The sequence below is a fragment of the Stenella coeruleoalba genome (assembly GCF_951394435.1).
Source record: "Stenella coeruleoalba genome assembly, chromosome: 2".
NCBI classification, from domain to species: Eukaryota; Metazoa; Chordata; class Mammalia; order Artiodactyla; family Delphinidae; genus Stenella; species Stenella coeruleoalba.
The window spans coordinates 154,681,992-154,700,953 of NC_137147.1; the positions used below are offsets into that span (position 1 = coordinate 154,681,992).

General features: G+C 40.0%; 1 protein-coding gene across 1 annotated transcript in view; it reads right to left on the reverse strand.

The window, feature by feature from the left end:
• Positions 1–12,715, reverse strand: part of TMOD3 (tropomodulin 3) — an 84,888-nt gene extending 72,173 nt beyond the window's left edge. Inside the window, exon 1 of the mRNA XM_079913750.1 lies at positions 12,553–12,715. The gene's annotated coding sequence lies outside the window, so the exon portion shown is untranslated. The remainder of the gene's footprint in view (positions 1–12,552) is intronic.
• Positions 12,716–18,962: the final 6,247 nt, after the last annotated feature.

Genomic DNA, 18,962 nt, shown 5'->3' on the forward strand with positions numbered 1-18,962 from the left:
CGTGGCATGTAGGATCTTAGTTCCCCGACCAGGGATCAAACCCACTCCCCCTACATTGGGAGCGTGGAGTCTTAACCACTGGACTGTCAGGGAAGTCCCAGGGGTTTCTTTTTGGTGTGATGAAAATGTTCCAAAATGAACTGTGGTGATGGTTGCACAACTCTGTGAATATACTGAAATCCATTTTCTTGTACGCTGTAAATGGGTGAATTGTATATGTGAATTATATTTCAATAAAGCTGTTATACATTAAAAAAAGAGAGAGAGAGAGAATAAGGAAACCAAAGTTGTCCCGCATTTCCATGGAAGGGTAACCCTGTCTTTGAAAATCTTAACTTTGTTCGACTTCAGTTTTAATTAAGCTTTGGATTCAAGATTTCCCACTGCTAAGTCCCCTAGTGGTCTCATCTCCATCTCCAGCTTTATTTATCTTTACTAACAAGGGTGACCCACATACAGAACACGATGTCCACTGGTTATCACAGAAAAGCACATGTACACTATGATTTCAACCATACAGAAATAGGTATGTGGATGAACAAAGCCTGGAAGGAAATGAGGAAAAATGAAACAGTTACATTAGAGTAACATGGTTAAGCTGACGTTCTTTTAAAAATGTTATCATTGTATTGTGTTATCAGTCAATAAAATCTGGAAGAAAAAAGAACCAACCTGTCTCCTTAGAAACTGTTCCAAGACAAATTCAGGAACTGTGTCAAAAAGGATTGGACTGGGGCTTCCCTGGTGGCGCAGTGGTTGAGAGTCCGCCTGCCAATGCAGGGGACACGGGTTCGTGCCCCGGTCCGGGAAGATCCCACATGCCGCGGAGCAGCTGGGCCCGTGAGCCATGGCCGCTGAGCCTGCACGTCCAGAGCTTGTGCTCCGCAACGGGAGAGGCCACAACAGTGAGAGGCCCGCGTACCGCAAAAAAAAAAAAAAAAGATTGGACTGGAGTAGTGCAGTAGAAAGATGAAAACTAAAATGCATGGATTTTATATGTATATATATGTTTACATCTATTTTGACCAAGTCAATAAACAGGAAAATATTAAGCTCTCTGTAGCTTGCTCAGGGTGCAACTTCTACTGAAATGAGATCGGCTCCATTAACTCAACCAACAGAAAAGCCATTTAAAATTAAAACTTAGAGACTTCCCTGGAGGTCCAGTGGTTAAGACTCTGTGCTTCCACTGCAGGGGGCGCAGGGATCGGGAATTAACATCCCACATGCCCCGTGGGGTGGCCAAAAAATAAATAAAATAAAATTCAAATTCATTATTAGCACCTCCATCAGGAAATACATGGTAACTAGCCCTAGATCAATCTCAGTCTAGCTGCAGTATGGAAGAGGTGCATAAAAGTTGTTGCTTTGTTTGTTTTAAAGATACAGGACCCTTCTTAAGAAATTGACAATATAAGCAAAACTAAATTACACAGTAGCTCATCTTATTTTCAATTAAGTTGCCAAGTCAATCTAATGGCAAAGATTTTTTAACCTATGTTGCTGCAACGACTGGATATCTGTATGAAAGGAAAATAAACCTAAACCCCTACCTCCCATCATAACACAAAAATTAATCTGAGATGGAACAAAGATCTAAAACCTAGAAAAAGAAAGCTTTAAAGAAGAAAAGCTTTTTTTTTTTTGCGGTACGCGGGCCTCTCACTATTGTGGCCTCTCCCGTTGAGGAGCACAGGCTCCGGACGCGCAGGCTCAGTGGCCATGGCTCACGGCCCAGCCGCTCCACGGCATGTGGGACCTTCCCAGACCAGGGCACGAACCCATGTCCACTGCATCGGCAGGTGGACTCTCAACCACTGTGCCACCAGGGAAGCCCAAGAAAAGCTTTTTTTAAAGAAAGCTTTGCAACCCTGGGGATTGGCATAAAAAAACACTAACCATAAAATTAAAAGTTAATAAAATGACTCCATAAAAAATTTCTGCTCATCATATCATTAAGAAAACAAATAGAAAAGCCAAAGCCTAGGTTAAAAAAAATCTCCAACACACGTACCAGACAAAAGACCTGTACTCAGAATATATAAAGAACTCCTGCAAACAACAATAAAAAGATGAACCACCCAATGAAAAAACAGGCAAAAGACTTGAACAGATGCTTCACAAAAGAAAATAAAGTATAGCTAATTAGCACATGATAAAGCATTCAACATCCTTAATCGTCAGGAAAATGCAACTTAAAACCAGAATGAGGTACCATTTTACATCCTCTAGTATGGCTAAAATAAAAAAGGCTGACAGCACTAAAATTTGGCAACATTAAAAATTAAAATTTGGGGACTTCCCTAGTGGCCCAGGGGCTAAGACTCTGTGCTCCCAATGCAGGGGGCCTGGTACAATCCCTGGTCAGGGAACTAGATTCCACTTGCAGCAACTAAGAGTTCACGTGCAGCAACTAAAGATCCTGCATGCCACAACCAAAAGATCCTGCACGTGGCAACGAAGATCCCGCGTACCGCAACTAACACCTGGTGTGGCCAAATAAACAATTTTTTTTAAAAATTGTGTAGGGTTTCCCTAAGAGTGGAGTGGTTAAGAATCCGCCTGCCAATGTGGGGGACACAGGTTTGAGCCCTGGTCCGGGAAGATCCCACATGCCGCGGAGCAACTAAACCCATGCGCCACGGCTGCTGAGCCTGCACTATAGAGCCAGGAGGCACAACTACTGAAGCCCGCGTGCCTAAAGCCCGTGCTCTGCAATAAGAGAAGCCACCGCAACGAGAAGGCTGCGCACCACAACGAAGAGAATCCCCCGCTCACCACAACTAGAGAAAGCCTGCACACAGCAACAAACACCTAACGCAGCCAAAAACAAATAATAAATAAATAATTTTTTTAAAAGAATAAGATAAACAAATTGTGGTATATTCATACAATGGAATACTATTCATCAATAAAAGAGAACAAACCACTGATACACACAACACAGATAAATCTCAGAAACATCATGTTACAGGAAAGAGTCAGACACAAAAAAGCACATACTACTGTATGACTCTATTTATGTCAAGTCCAAGACTAAGCAAAACAAACCTATGGTGTCAGAAATACAGAGTAAGAAAGTGGTAACCTTTCGGAGGGTGGGTGAGGAAAATGGCTGGAAAGAGGCATGAGGGTAGTTTCTATGGTGATAAAAATATTTTCTATCTCTTTTGGTAGAAGTTACAGTGTATAAAATTGGCAGAACTCCTTGAACTGGACACATGATATGTGCATTTTACTGAATGTTAATTACACCTCAGTAAAACAATACAAAGTAGCACCCTGCTTCAAGATATAATGATTTTGTTTCAAATGAAATTCTAGAATACCACCCTCCACATGTTCAATTACTTTACACTTTGGATTACTGACATCTCTATTCCTTCATTATTGCAAATCACCTAATGGATTACAGATGTACATAGGTACATAGATATAATTGTATCTGTTCAGGTTTAATTTTTCATAAATGGCAAATCAAGTTTGATTCTTCACAATTTCAATACATACCTAATGGACTATGAGAAGTTCAGTAGAATTTTCTGTTTTCTTTACCATTTTCCTCCCAATGATTTTATAGTTGTCATTTTAGAGGGTCAGATATAAAAATGACTGAGAAAGAGTAAGGCATGTAAATCGAATGTCAGCAAGGAAGGACAACAGTGCTTTGACCACTATCACAGCCTAAAGAAAAAGGCTCTCAACTATTTTTATCAAGACAGAGTCATATATATTTAAATTTAAGAACAACTGAAGGGGAGACCTTCAAGATGGCGGAGGAGTAAGACATGGAGATCATCTTCCTCCCCACAAATACATCAGAAATACATCTATATGTGGAACAACTCCTACAGAAAACCTACTGAATGCTGGCAGAAGACCTCAGACTTCCCAAAAGGCAAGAAACTCCCCACATATCTGTCCATGTGGCTGATAGGGTCTTGGTGCTCCAGCTGGCTGTCAGGCCTGTGCCTCTGAGGTGGGAGAGGCGAGTTCAAGACAAGAATTCAGAGTAACGATAGTAAAGATGATCCAAAATCTTGGAAATAGAATGGAGAAGATACAAGAAACATTTAACAAGGACCTAGAAGAAATAAAGAGCAAACAAACAATGATGAACACCACAATAAATGAAATTTTAAAATTCTCTAGAAGGAATCAATAGCAGAATAACTGAGGCAGAAGAACGGAGAAGTGACCTGGAAGATAAAATAGTGGAAATAACTACTGCAGAGCAGAATACAGAAAAAAGAATGAAGAGAATTCAGGACAGTCTCAGAGACCTCTGGGACAACATTAAACACACCAACATTCCAATTATAGGGGTCGAATTCGAATTATAGAAGAAGAAGAGAAAAAGAGAGGGACTGAGAAAATATTTGAAAAGATTATAGTTGAAAACTTCCCTAATAAGGGAAAGGAAATAGTCAATCAAGTCCAGGAAGCACAGACAGTCCCATATGGGATAAATCCAAGGAGAAACACACCAAGACACATATTAATCAAACTATCAAAAATTAAAAACAAAGAAAAAATATTAAAAGCAGCAATGGAAAAACAACAAATAACATACAAGGGAATCCCCATAAGGTTAACAGCTGATCGTTCAGCAGAAACTCTGCAAGCCAAAAGGGACTGGTAGGACATATTTAAAGTGATGAAAGGGAAAAAGCTACAACCAAGATTACTCTACCCAGCAAGGATCTCATTCAGATTCAACAGAGAAATTAAAACCTTTACAAACAAGCAAAAGCTAAGAGAATTCAGCACCACCAAACCAGCTTTAAAACAGATGCTAAAGGAACTTCTCTAGGCAAGAAACACAAGGGAAGGAAAAGACCTACAACAACAAAACCAAAACAATTAAGAAAATGGGAATAGAAACATACATATCAATAATTACCTTAAATGTGAATGGATTAAATGCTCCAACCAAAAGACACAGGCTCACTGAATGGATAAAAAAACAAGACCCATATATATGCTGTCTACCAGAGACCCACTTCAGACCTAGGGACACATACAGACTGAAACTGAGGGGATGGAAAAAGATATTCCATGCAAATGGAAATCAAAAGAAAGCTGCAGTAGCAATACTCATATTAGATAAAGTAGACTTTTAAAATAAAGACTGTTACGAGAAACAAGGAAGGACACTACATAATGATCAAGAGATCAATCCAAGAAGAAGACATAACAATTATAAATATATATGCACCCAACATAGGAGCACCCCAATACATAAGGCAACTGCTAACAGATATAGAAGAGGAAATCAACAGTAATGCAATAATAGTGGGGGACTTTAACAACTCATTTACACCAACAGACAGATCATCCAACAGAAAATTAATAAGGAAACAGAAGCTTTAAATGACACAACAGACCAGATAGATTTAATTGATATTTATAGGACATTCCATCCAAAAAGAGTAGATTACACTTTCTTCTCAAGTGCACACAGAACATTCTCCAGGATAGATCACATCCTGGGTCACAAATCAAGCCTCAGTAAATTTAAGAAAATTGAAATCGTATCAAGCATCTTTTCTGACCACAACATTATGAGATTAGAAATCAGTTACAGGGAGAAAAACGTAAAAAACACAAACACATGGAAGCTAAACAATATGTTACTTAATAACCAAGAGATTGCTGAAGAAATCAAAGAGGAAATCATAAAATACCTAGAATCAAATTACAACAAAAACACAACGATCCAAAACCTATGGGATGCAGCAAAAGCAGTTCTAACAGGGCAATAAATTCAGAGCAATAAAATCCTATCTCAAGAAACAAGAAAAATCTCAAATAAACAATCTAACCTTACAACTAAAGGAACTAGAGAAAGAAGAACAAATAAAATCCAAACTTAGTAGAAAGAAAGAAATCATAAAAATCAAAGCAGAAATAAATGAAATAGAAACAAAGAAAACAATGGCACAGATCAATAAAACTAAAAGCTGGTTCTTTGAGAAGATAAAATTAATAAACCATTAGCCAGACTCATCAAGAAAAAGAGGGAGAGGACTGAAATCAATAAAATTAGAAATGAAAAAGGAGAAGTTACAACAGACACTACAGAAATACAAAGCATCATAAGAGACTACTACAAGCAACTCTATGCCAATAAAATGGACAACCTGGAAGAAATGTACAAATACTTAGAAAGGTATAACCTTCCAAGACTGAACCAGGAAGAAATAGAAAATATCAACAGACCAATCACAAGTAATGAAATTGAAACTGTGATTAAAAACCTTCCAACAAATGAAAGTCCAGGACCAGATGGCTTCACAGATGAATTCCATCAAACATTTAGAGAAGAGCCAAAACCCATCCTTCTCAAACTCTTCCAAAAAACTGCAGAGGAACACTCCCAAACTCATTCTATGAGACCACCATCACCCTGATACCAAAAGCAGACAAAGATATTACAAAAAAAGAAAATTACAGACCAATATCACTGATGAATATAGATGCAAAAATCCTCAACAAAATACTAGCAAACAGAATCCAACAACACATTAAAAGGATCATACACCATGATCAGGTGGGATTTATCCCAGGGATGCAAGTATTCTTCAATATACGCAAATCAACCAATGTGATAAACCATATTAACAAACTGAAGAATAAAAACCATATGATCATCTCAATAGATGCAGAAAAAGCTTTTGACAAAATTCAACACCCATTTATGATAAAAACTCTCTAGAAAGTGGGCATAGAGGGAACCTACCTCAACATAATAAAGGCCATATACGACAAACCCAGAGCAAACATCAGTTCTCAATGGTGAAAAACTGAAAGCATTTCCTCTAAGATCAGGAACGAGACAAGGATGTCCACTCTCACCACTATTATTCAACATAGTTTTGGAAGTCCTAGCCACGGCAATCAGAGAAAAAAAGAAATTAAAGGAATAGAAATTGGAAAAGAAGCAGTAAAACTGTCACTGTTTGCAGATGACATGATACTATACACAGAGAATCCTAAAGATGCCACCAGAAAACTACTAGAGCTAATCAATGAATTTGGTAAAGTTGCAGAATACAAAATTAATGCACAGAAATCTCTTGCATTCCTATACACTAACAATGAAAGATCTGAAAGAGAAATTAAGGAAACAATTCCATTCACCACTGCAACAAAAAGAATAAAATACCTAGGAATGAACCTATCTAAGGAGGTAAAAGACCTGTACTCAGAAAACTATAAGACACTGATGAAAGAAATCAAAGATGACACAAACAGATGAAGAAGATATACCATGTTCTTGGACTGGAATAATCAATACTGTGAAAATGACTATACTACCCAAAGCTATCTACAGATTCAATGCAATCCCTATCAAATTACCAATGGCATTTTTTACAGAACTAGAACAAAAAAATCTTAAAATTTGTATGTAGACACAAAAGACCCCGAATAGCCAAAGCAGTCTTGAGGGAAAAAAACGGAGCTGGAGGAATCAGACTCCCTGGCTTCAGACTATACTACAAAGCTACAGTAATCAAGACAGTTGGGTACTGCACAAAAACAGAAATATAGATCAATGGAACAGGACAGAAAGCCCAGAGATAAACCCATGAACCTATGGTCAACTAATCTATGACAAAGGAGGCAAGGATATACAATGGAGAAAAGACAGCCTCTTTAATAAGTGGTGCTGTGAAAACTGGACAGCTCCATGTAAAAGAATGAAATTAGAACACTCCCTAACACCATAAACAAAAATAAACTCAAAATGGATTAAAGACCTAAATGTAAGGCCAGACACTATCAAACTCTTAGAGGAACACATAGGCAGAATACTCTATGACATAAATCACAGCAAGATGCTTTTTGACCCACCTCCTAGAGAAATAGCAATAAAAACAAAAATAAACAAATGGGACCTAATGAAACTTCAAAGCTTTCGTTAGCAAAGGAAACCACAAACGAGACCAAAAGACAACCCTCAGAGTGGGAGAAAATATTTGCAAATGAAGCAACTGACAAAGGATTAATCTCTAAAATTTACAAGCAGCTCATGCAGCTCAATATCAAAAAAACTAACAACCCAATCCAAAAATAGGCAGAAGACCTAAACAGACATTTCTCCAAAGATATACAGATTGCCAACAAACACGTGAAAGGATGCTCAACATCACTAATCATTAGAGAAATGCAAATCAAAACCACAATGAGGTATCACCTCACACCAGTCAGAATGGCCATCATCAAAAAATCTACAAACTATAAATGCTGGAGGGGGTGTAGAGAAAAGGGAATCCTCTTGCACTGTCGGTGGGAATGTAAATTGATACAGCCACTATGGAGAACAGTATGGAGGATCCTTAAAAAACTAAAAATAGAACTATCATATGACGCAGCAATCCCACTACTGGGCATATACCCTGAGAAAACCATAATTCAAAAAGAAGCATGTACCACAATGTTCACTGCAGCTCTATTTACAATAGCCAGGACATGGAAGCAACCCAGGTGTCCATCAACAGATGAATGGATAAAGAAGATGCGGCATGTATATACAATGGAATATTACTCAGCCATAAAAAGAAATGAAATTGAGTTATTTGTAGTGAGGTGGATGGACGTAGAGACTGTCATACAGAGTGAAGTAAGTCAGAAAGAGAAAAACAAATACGGTATGCTAACACATATATATGGAATCTAAAAAAAAAAAGAATGATTCTGAAGAACCTAAGGGCAGGACCAGAATAAAGACGCAGATGTAGAGAATGGACCTGAGGACATGGGGAGGGGGAAGGGTAAGCTAGGACGAAGTGAGAGAGTGGCATGGACATATATACACTACCAAATGTAAAACAGGTAGCTAGTGGGAAGCAGCTGCATAGCACAGGGAGATCAGCTTGGTGCTTTGTGACCACCTAGAGGGGTGGGATAGGGAGGGTGGGAGGGAGACGCAAGAGGGAGGAGATATGGGGATATATGTATATGTATAGCTGATTCACTTTGTTATACAGCAGAAACTAACACACCATTGTAAAGCAATTATACTCCAATGAAGATGTTAAAAAAAATAAATAAAGACCTCTGGATGGAAAAAGAACAATTGAAAAGCTGGCATAATTTTCTAGCTAATTTGAACTTTAAAAGATAATGCATCCTAAATAACAAGAGCACTGTACGTCAGACAGACACCTGAAAACCACCGAGATCCTTTCTATTGTTTTACTGAGTCCTCCTCTGTGCCTCTATCCAGGTTTATTTTCATCTTCACCACCTCTCATCCTCCCTAGAATACTGCTCAGACCTAACTGATTTTCATATAGCCAGCTCACTCAAAGTTCCAAATAAATTAATTTATGAAATTGTACTATATTCTATGTAGATATGTCATAAACACACTCAAACAGTACAGAGAGTACAGCCTGGGGGAAAACAGATGACCAATGAGTGGGAAAAAGATGACTTCACTTGTTTCCTACCCCGAAAACTGCAGAAGATCTCTCCGTTTGAACTCCTACCGCAAGACTTTATTCCCTACAGACAACTCTTACAGTGCTCTGAACTATAAACAAGTACACATGCCTAATCTCAGAGGGAGTAGGCTCCCAGACAAAAAACATGTCTTCTATGTCTGTATTCACCATGAGCCTAAGACAATACCTTGAACAGGATGGGGCAAAACACAAGTTGAATTACTGAATTAACGTAAATGAAAACAGTTGAGGGTGGAAGAGGAGGAGAGGGAAAAAAAAAGCTGAGAGGATACATCAAAGAGAAAGGAGAAGGGAAGGAGCAAAAGAAGAGAAAAAAGAAAACTTGTGAAGGAAATTCTTTTTGTTAGAGTAGGATTACTTTTTTTAAATTGAGAGTTGGAAAAAGCCATTGCTATGCACCTCATATCACAGCTATCAACACTAGTCTTTTTTGTGTGTGTTTTAACATCTTCATTGGGGTATAATTGCTTTACAATGGTGTGTTAGTTTCTGCTGTATAACAAAGTGAATCAGCTATACATATACATACATCCCCATATCTCCTCCCTCTTGCATCTCCCTCCCACCCTCCCTATCCCACCCCTCTAGGTGGTCACAAAGCACCTAGCTGATCTCCCTGTGCTATGCGGCTTCTTCCCACTTGCTATCTATTTTACGTTTGGTAGTGTATATATGTCCATGTCACTCTCTCACTTCGTCCCACCTTACCCTTCCCCCTCTCCAGGTCCTCAAGTCCATTCTCTATGTCTGCATCTTTATTCCTGTCCTGCCTGTAGGTTTTTCAGAACCTTTTTTTTTTTTTTTAGATTCCATATATATGTGTTGCCATATGGTATTTGTTTTTCTCTTTCTGACTTACTTCACTCTGTATGACAGCCTCTAGGTCCATCCACCTCACTACAAATAACTCAGTTTTGTTTCTTTTTATGGCTGAGTAATATTCCATTGTATATATATGCCACATCTTCTTTATCCATTCATCTGTCGATGGACACCTGGGTTGCTTCCATGTCCTGGCTATTGTAAATAGAGCTGCAGTGAACACTGTGGTACATGCTTTTTGAATTATGGTTTTCTCAGGGTATATGCCCAGTAGTGGGATTGCTGGGCCATATGGTAGTTCTATTTTTAGTTTTTTAAGGAACCTCCCTACTGCTCTCCATAGTGGCTGTATCGGTTTACATTCCCACCAACAGTGCAAGAGTGTTCCCTTTTCTCCACACCCTCTCCAGCATTTATCAACACTGGTCTTTAAACTGTCATTATAAACACCTTAAAATATCTCCCAACCCTTGATATTCAAAGTGTGGCCTCGCACTGCAACTACAGTATTCCCTTTCTGACCAGCAGATTCCAAGCCCCCACTTCAAACCTACAAGTTTCTGGGTGATTTATGGCTGTTAAAGTTTGAGAAGCTCCACCTACACCTTTCAAGTCCTTTCTGTTGTACTGAACGTGTGTTTTATTTAAATGGACCAGTAGCTAACAATTGAAAAATCTCTGATTAGAGGAAACTGATCATTGTAATTGGATTTGATCTGTATGTATTTAACTTTAGGTTAAGTTATTAATTAGAGAGTAATCTGGCCTGGAAGGTATGCCACAAAACTTTGTAACTAGTCATAACAACATGATTAAAAGAAATTGAGCATTAGGTCAGCGACATCCTCAAGAACTCAGTTTTGTTCCTTCATGCCTAGCACTGGGCTTGGAATGACAGGTGTGGCCAGTGTTTCCTGACTGAATAAAATAAATGAATTTTTACAATCAGATACCTAGGGCTGACAATCTTGGGGTCATCTGGCCAAACAACCTCATTTTAAAGATGAGCAAACTAGAAATCCTGAGGGATTCAAAAGCAAGCAAGCTAAACGAGCCAAAATATGCTGCATCTCACTGTTTCCCTTTTTGTTCCTTTCCTAGGAATGTGTTAGAAAAGTGATTCTAAGTATTCTAATAAAATGACTGTGGGCTCCTAAAGAAGTGATAGGGTAAAAAGGTGCCTAGGACTAGGAAGAAGAGACTGGCAAAGGTAAATGAGGTTGGACACAACTATTTTTCTAAGCCTAATATACTTTTGGTCAGGCCAATTAATTAATCAATTTAATCTGCTGAAAAATAAATCTGAAGGAATTCTCAGAAAAAGAAACATGAGCTGCATGAAAATGTTACAAACCAAGGGAGACCGCACCTAACTAACTTAAATCTCCACAGGCTTATTTCCTGTTCAAGTATGACCTCCTGGGATAAGTTTTACTGCAGTGTTCATTACCAGATGACTTTTGGTTTTAAGAGAAGCCAAGGGCAAGTTGGAAATATGATTCTTAACTAAACATAAAAAAAACCAAAAACCAGAACAAAAATCCCCCTGCGGCTGTTTCTCATTTGTTTGTAATCAGAATGCGGGCTTGCAGAGGAAACACACCAATTTCTGTAAGCAAAAATGTAACGACCCAGTCACGTCCTCAAAACAAACCAACATACAAACTTCACAGCCGGATCCAGCTGTGCTGCGCAGGAGCCAGGAATTTATTCTAAGAGCAGATAGATCAAAACGGCGAACGCAAGACAAGCCAGATTTCAATCAAAAAGAAAAGGGTGTGCCCCACTTTTTTTTTTCTCTTTTTCTTCTTTGCAACTTTCACCCAGCAGAAACCTTTGAAGGAGTCTTGGTGAAAAAAACCTTTTCAGACGCTAGTCCCCAGAGCTACACCTTGGTGGGGTGGAAAGGGTAGGCACCGCGAGCTCGCACGGTCGCGGCCCGCGCAGGCTCCAGCCGGGAGGGGAAGGGTCCGGTCCCGAACCCGGCAAGGCCGGGCCCCCGAGTGATTCATCAGCAACTCGGGATTCGCGCGCCTCCACCGCGGGCAACGCCCAGCGCGTCCCACGGCTCCTACCCCGGCCCGTTAGCCCCGAAGCAGACCCCAGCGTCCCCTCGCTCCCCGAGAGGGACTGGTAGGGAAGGAGCTCACAGCCTGGCAGTTGGAAGGCAACCTCTCCCGCCTCAGCCACCATGGCCGGTGCGACTCCCTGCCCGCGCCCGCAGACGTACTTCCTGGAAAGCACGGGCTTGGCTTACCTGACTGGAGCCCACTAGGGCCACCGACCTCCTTCACAGACCCACAGGGACGGCCTGCCGCTCAGTTCCCAGTACCCGCCCGTCTGCCTGCTGCCGCCTCCCAAGGAGTTGTCTGAAACACCGCCGGCAGCTCCCCCAACTCGACGGCCCTGGTTCCACTCCGCCGCCTATGCGCGTGCGCACTCCCTGGTCGCGGGGCATCCTGGGAGTTGTAGTTCGAGCGAGGAGGGCGTGGCTCAGCGCAGACCCTGGTCTTTCCTACGTGCAGGACTTTGGAAGTGGCTGCGGATACCAAGCCTTACACCAGCCTGAGAAAACGTAATTTACTAGTGGAAATATCTACCTTGCACCCTTTGGGAGCTATAAACAGCAGCTAGAGGCTCCTTAGTATAGATTTCCTCTTTACTTTGACTTTTAGTCCAGAGGGACGCAAGGCAGGACTTGTGTTGTACCCTTCGTTGCTAATGTGAGGACATAACATCGAGACCTTTAAACTTGTCGTGAAAAAATGATAGAAAAGGAAACAGGCCAACCACGAGAGTGACGTAAATCAGGCGGATGTCACCTCAAGCGCATAGTGGCCCTAGTGATTTCCTTAGGTTTGCAACCAGGGGTGATGTCGCCGCGATCAGTTTCCACCCCATCCCATCTTTGCATTCCAGCTTCAAGCTGCACAACAGGCAGTGGAACTGGGCTGATGTAAGTGGGAGAAAAAAGTAGAAGCGCTGCTTAAAGGGGGGAACTGGGGCAGGTGGGCACTCTGAAGGCGAAGAGGAAGACAGCGGGAATACTTCAGATGGCAGCTCTAGGGTGGCCTATGAAATGGCTGCCTTTTGTCCAGGGCTCTGAGGATAGGGGACAGCCACGGCCTTGCATTCATTCCTTTAATCACTCACTGGTAATTTTCCTGGCCTGCTCTTCAGGAATAAACCATTCCCCGGGGTAATGCTCAGCTTTGATACGCCTTCTCAAAGAATACAGCCAGATAGAGGATTGAAGTGCCTGCTTGAGACACATTCCAGCTACACCCAGTGTGGGAGCTGACTAATTGTTAAGCCTCCCCTGGCATTTACTTCTTCCCCTCAGAGCAGGGAGCACCCCAGGTAAACACCCTGGAATTTCATGCAATTAACATCCACTAATTCTAGCAATGAAGATCACTGATGATTTGGAGTTCTTCAGGAAAAAGAAAGAAAGAAAGAGGAAAAAAAGGAAAAAAAAACCCTCCAAAATGCAAATACACTTAGAAGGCAATTAACATTAAATTTTGTGCCATTGCATCTTATTTTCTATAGCATCTTCGTGGGAATCAATTTCTCAAATATTCTTGGAGATAATAGCTGAGAGCAATTTCCTACAGAATTCAGAATTCAGGTTCAACTAATATTTATTGAATATTTAACCCATGCCAAGAACTGTGCCAGCACTCCCTTTATAATATCTCATCCAATCCTCTAAATAACCCTGCAAAGAATATATTAGTATCCTCCATTTCTACAGATGAGAAAACTAAGACCCAGAAAAGTTAAGTAATCTGTGCAAGGTCACACAGCCAGTAACTGGAGATCTAGAAATGAAGTACAAGTAGCCTGACTTAAATTCTAGCATGCTTTCCACTGTTGATCAGACTGTCTCCTAAATTTCATCAAATTCTTTAAAGTAAGATCATCTGTGACCATGTCCAAGGTACATAAAAAAAAAATTCTCTAACACAGTCCAGGGAGATGGTGTTCTGACTGGATGAGCTGAATATCTGGATTCATTTGGTAGTTCTGTATTTCATTATAAGTTAATATATAGGTGTTATGCTAACTGGCAAGTCTCTTGTGAGTTCCTACACCTCTGGGGAAACTGACAAAATAGAGTTCCTGAAAAAGCAAAGCAGAGAACCATGGTTATCCAGATATGGTTTATTTTAAGAAGGACTTTCCTTTACAGCAATATGGCTTCTTCTGCTTTGCTCTTTAAGAAGCAGAGAGGGCTTTTAATTCAATGTCTGACTGATTTAAACTATGACACATTTCCTCCCTGACCTTCCAATATGGGGTATTAGGCATACATTAAATTTTTCTTTTTTAGCTCTTTAAGTTTTTCCTAACAAATGTCTTCATCTTATTCTAATTCTTTTTTCTAAAATAAAGTGATGTGATGATGGATTCTTTCCTTTTCTTCAGATAAGTGTTATCATATTGTAATCACAAGACTCACAAATATGAATCGCCTAAACCCATATACATTAAATACCACATATGGTAGCAGACGTATTAAGAATAACATCCTAGTATTGGATAAAACTGTAAAAAAATAGAACCTTCCTCACTGCTTTCTCTCTCTAACTACAATCTATTCTGTGTACCAGTGCCAGAATGACCTTTTTAAAATAAATCAGATCATGTCACCCTCCTGCTCCAGACCACTTAGGGCTTCCCAACACATTTCCTTTGGAAAGGAAAGGAAATTCCTTTACAATTAAATCCACCCCCACCAGTCCTTACATGAAAATTTTTATTTCCCACCACACATACACTCTTTTGCTCTACTCCAGTCACAGGGGCCTCCCTGAGGTTTCTCAATCCTGCCAAATATTTTCTCACTTCAAGTTCTTTCTACTACATAGGAGAATGCTTTCCTCCCAAATACTCGTGGCTCACGCCCTCATTTTCATGAAGGTTCTGTTCAAATGTCACCTCTGAAAGGTCTTCTCTGATCCTCTTACCCTTTCTCTTTACTTGCTTTGTCTTCTTAGCACCTGTCACTCCCTAACATCTTGCTTTATTTACTCATGTAAGCTTAAGGAGTTTGCATCATTTACCCCTCTCTCCCTAGCATCTGCAGCAATGCTTGACATACAATAGGTATTCAATAAATATTTGTAAATAAATGAATAACTTTCCCTCCCCTCCTGCGCATGAGTGGGATACAGATCCACAAGGTTCATGGTAAATGCCAGCCAAGGTCCTGATGCAGCTATAAACAGCAGCTGTGAGAGGGTTTGGCTCCACAGGACAAGATCCAGTGAAACTCGTCCTTAAGTGGAGACAGAGCTCTCTTAAAAGGACTACACTTTATGGGTTGCCATTATTAGCTTACGGTTAGAAAAAGCAGAGTTCTAGAAGAGGGAAAAAAAGGCAAAACCTCAAAATTATATTTACATAAATAAGTGAAAAGGTTAATCCACTAAATGCCTGTGGTGGATTGCGATATTGTTCCCAACTATTTGCTCTCCCGTAGAGGAAAAGACTACCTTACCCACTGTTATATGACTTGCAGTGCCTCTCTGTAGATATTTTCAGGCTTCTTTTCCTTCTTTCTTCACAAAAATACTGTCATATTGTAATCGCAAAGCTTACAAACATGAATTTGCTTTGGCCAATAAAATGAATTGAAGCGACAATACGACAGCTTTGAGTGGAGGCTTTAAGAGTGCCATTTCCTACTCGTGTGCTTACTCTTTCCTTCTACCAAGAGAATGGCATGTCCCAAATAGAGTCTTGTCCTTCTGCCTGGGTTTTAGAACGAGAAGTCACATGGAATCAGAGCCTCGGCTGAACACAGGTGCTGATGTGTAATGCAAGCAAGAAGTAAACAGAGATTTAGGTTTGTTTGTTACTATAGACTGACCTAGCAAAGCTGACTACTGCAGTGCCTATTCCATGACAGGCGATCCTCTGAAATAAAAGTGGTCTGGCACCCCTCCCCCACACATTTAATCCCACTTCAAGTAATGGAAAACAGTTTGTTTAAGTTCAACATAGTAAAGAGAACATATCTGAGACTGTTAGGTAAAATATTTGAATAAGGAACAGAGTACACATCCTGTTAGTTTTCAGGGTTTTGTCAGAGTGAAAGTGATTGACAAAATGACACTGTGACTTTACTTAATGTATTACAAGCCCTAAGTTGTGTTATATTTAAACTTCCTGCCAGAGTAACTCATAAAGCGTGTCACACTGAATCATCATTTGCAAATTAATGCCAGCAGCAATTTTCTTGTTATCAAAAGTTCCTTTAGGAAATAGTTTCCTTGATATACTGAAGTGTTTTTTTTTTTATGTGTTTTATAGGAGAACTGAGAAAACTTAAGCTAAAGACATCAAGTTGTAACTAAAAGGTAAGGATTTCATTCCTGGGAGCTTGGAGTTGGTTAAAGCAGTGGGAGGGAGGAATCAGAGAAGACAAACACCATAGCTGGGGTGCACAATTTTATAGAAAGGATTCAGGCAAAGCCTTTAGCTTGAAATATCTTGCCCTAGCACCCCATCTCTGCTTGTTAGAAGCTTCCTCATGTTTCATTGCCCGTCTCAAATGCCTGTTTCTGACTCAAACTTCCCTAAGGCCATCAGCTGGAATTGATTTTGCCATTCCTCATATTTTCACACCCTACTGTGCCTCCGCTGAAGGTGCATTAAATGCATATTTCAGCTAAGTGCCAAAGGGCTGAGAATTTAAATTTTCAGCTGAAGCCAAGGCTGCTCACAGATATCACTATCAAAAAAATAAACTGCTGGATACACAAATAAACTTAAATTTTGATGCCAAAATTTAAATTATTGTTTTAATATTATTTAAAATGTTAGTGCTAAAATAGTAAAGTTTAACATAGTATAACATAGGAACAATAATTTCCCAGTTCTGTGAGCTGTTAGACTCTCCTACAGTCACTGGAGAGCCAGATTTCAGCAGAGGTGAGTGGATGAACAGAGCCATGTCCTAAATGGAACTAAATAAGAATTAAATTCTGGTTTTAAATTATACATGCTAGGTACACCAAAGATTTCTATAAAGAATAATAGTATGGGCTTCCCTGGTGGCACAGTGGTTGAGAGTCCGTCTGCCGATGCAGGGGATACGGGTTCGTGCCCCGGTCTGGGAGGATCCCACATGCCGCGGAGCGGCTGGGCCCGTGGGCCATGGCCGCTAAGCCTGTGCGTCCGGGGCCTGTGCTCCGCGGCGGGAGAGGCCACAGCAGTGAGAGGCCCGCTACCACCAAAAAAAAAAAAAAAAAAAAAAGAATAATAGTATGATGTAATCTCTACTTATCTTTCCTTGTATTATTATTTTAAAATTTTAAGCATATATTGACTAAAAAAGATATTGTTGTTCCTCCTAAGTTATCTAACTAATGCACCCTCTTTATATTTGTAGTAACTGTCAACCTATTTCCCTACTTATCTACTTGAAAGTCCTTAATACTTTTTAATAATTTTTGAATTAATTTATTTTTAATCAATGTTGAAGACAAAAGAAACCTTTCACAGTCAGCAATTATTACAGCATTTTACTTATCCAATTAGCAATATACATTTATATTTGATAGAATTTCAAGAAATAAATAACAGATTTTTCACTCAATCTAGAATACCTGCCTATATCTGAAAATCAATGTTCATAAAATAATAGCAAATTTAAATGACATACTTTGTTCTTATCAGTGACACTGTTGACTGATTATATATAAGAATTACCTTTAAAAATACCTACCACCAACCATGCCAAAGTTTAAGGATGATGGGAATAATATTGAAGTAGGCATTCCAAAAGCTGAGGCCCAAAGCCCAGGACAAATAACAGATTTTTGGACAAATATCAAGACTCTTTGTCTACTGTCACGGAAGCTAGAGTTGGCTTTTAGGCAGACACATTCTACTTCTTACAGTTAAGCTTTTCGTCAACACCAAAGTCTTTATCCACACAGATGGCAATTAACTCACATTTTTCCCATTCTATCTTTTGTAGTTGACTTTTTGGATTAAAAGTAGAAAACTAGAGACTTCCCTGGTGGCATTGTGAATAAGAATCCGCCTGCCAATGCAGGGGACATGGGTTCGATCCCTGGTTCAGGAAGATCCCACATGCCACGGAGCAACTAAGCCCACACACCACAACTACTGAGCCTGTGCTCTAGAGCCAGCGAGCCACAACTACTGAGCCCGTGTGCCACAACTACTGAAGCCCGCGCGCCTAGAGCCCGAGCTCCGCAACAAGAGAAGCCGCCGCAATGAGAAGCCCGTGCACGGCAACGAAGAGTAGCCCCCGCTTGCCATGTGCAGCAGCCAAGACCCAACGCAGCCAAAAATAAATACATAAATTTATGTATATATATATATATAAAAAAGTAGAAAACTACTATTGTTTCTATTCAATTTCATCTGATTAGATACAGGCTTGGATTTTGGCCTGTCCAGATAGTTTTGAACCTCTCGAAGTATTCCTTATCTCTCCCAGTGCCCATTAGTTAAAGACTCAGTCTGTATTCTATGGGTATCACATCCAAATTACTGATGAACTGCTAACCAAAACTCATCAAGGAAAGACCAGTGTAGTGGCTAAGCCCTCCTGGTTGAAATTCTTCCATTCATCAGCCTTTACTTATGATCATGAGTCAAAAAAAAAAAAAAAAAACTGTTTAA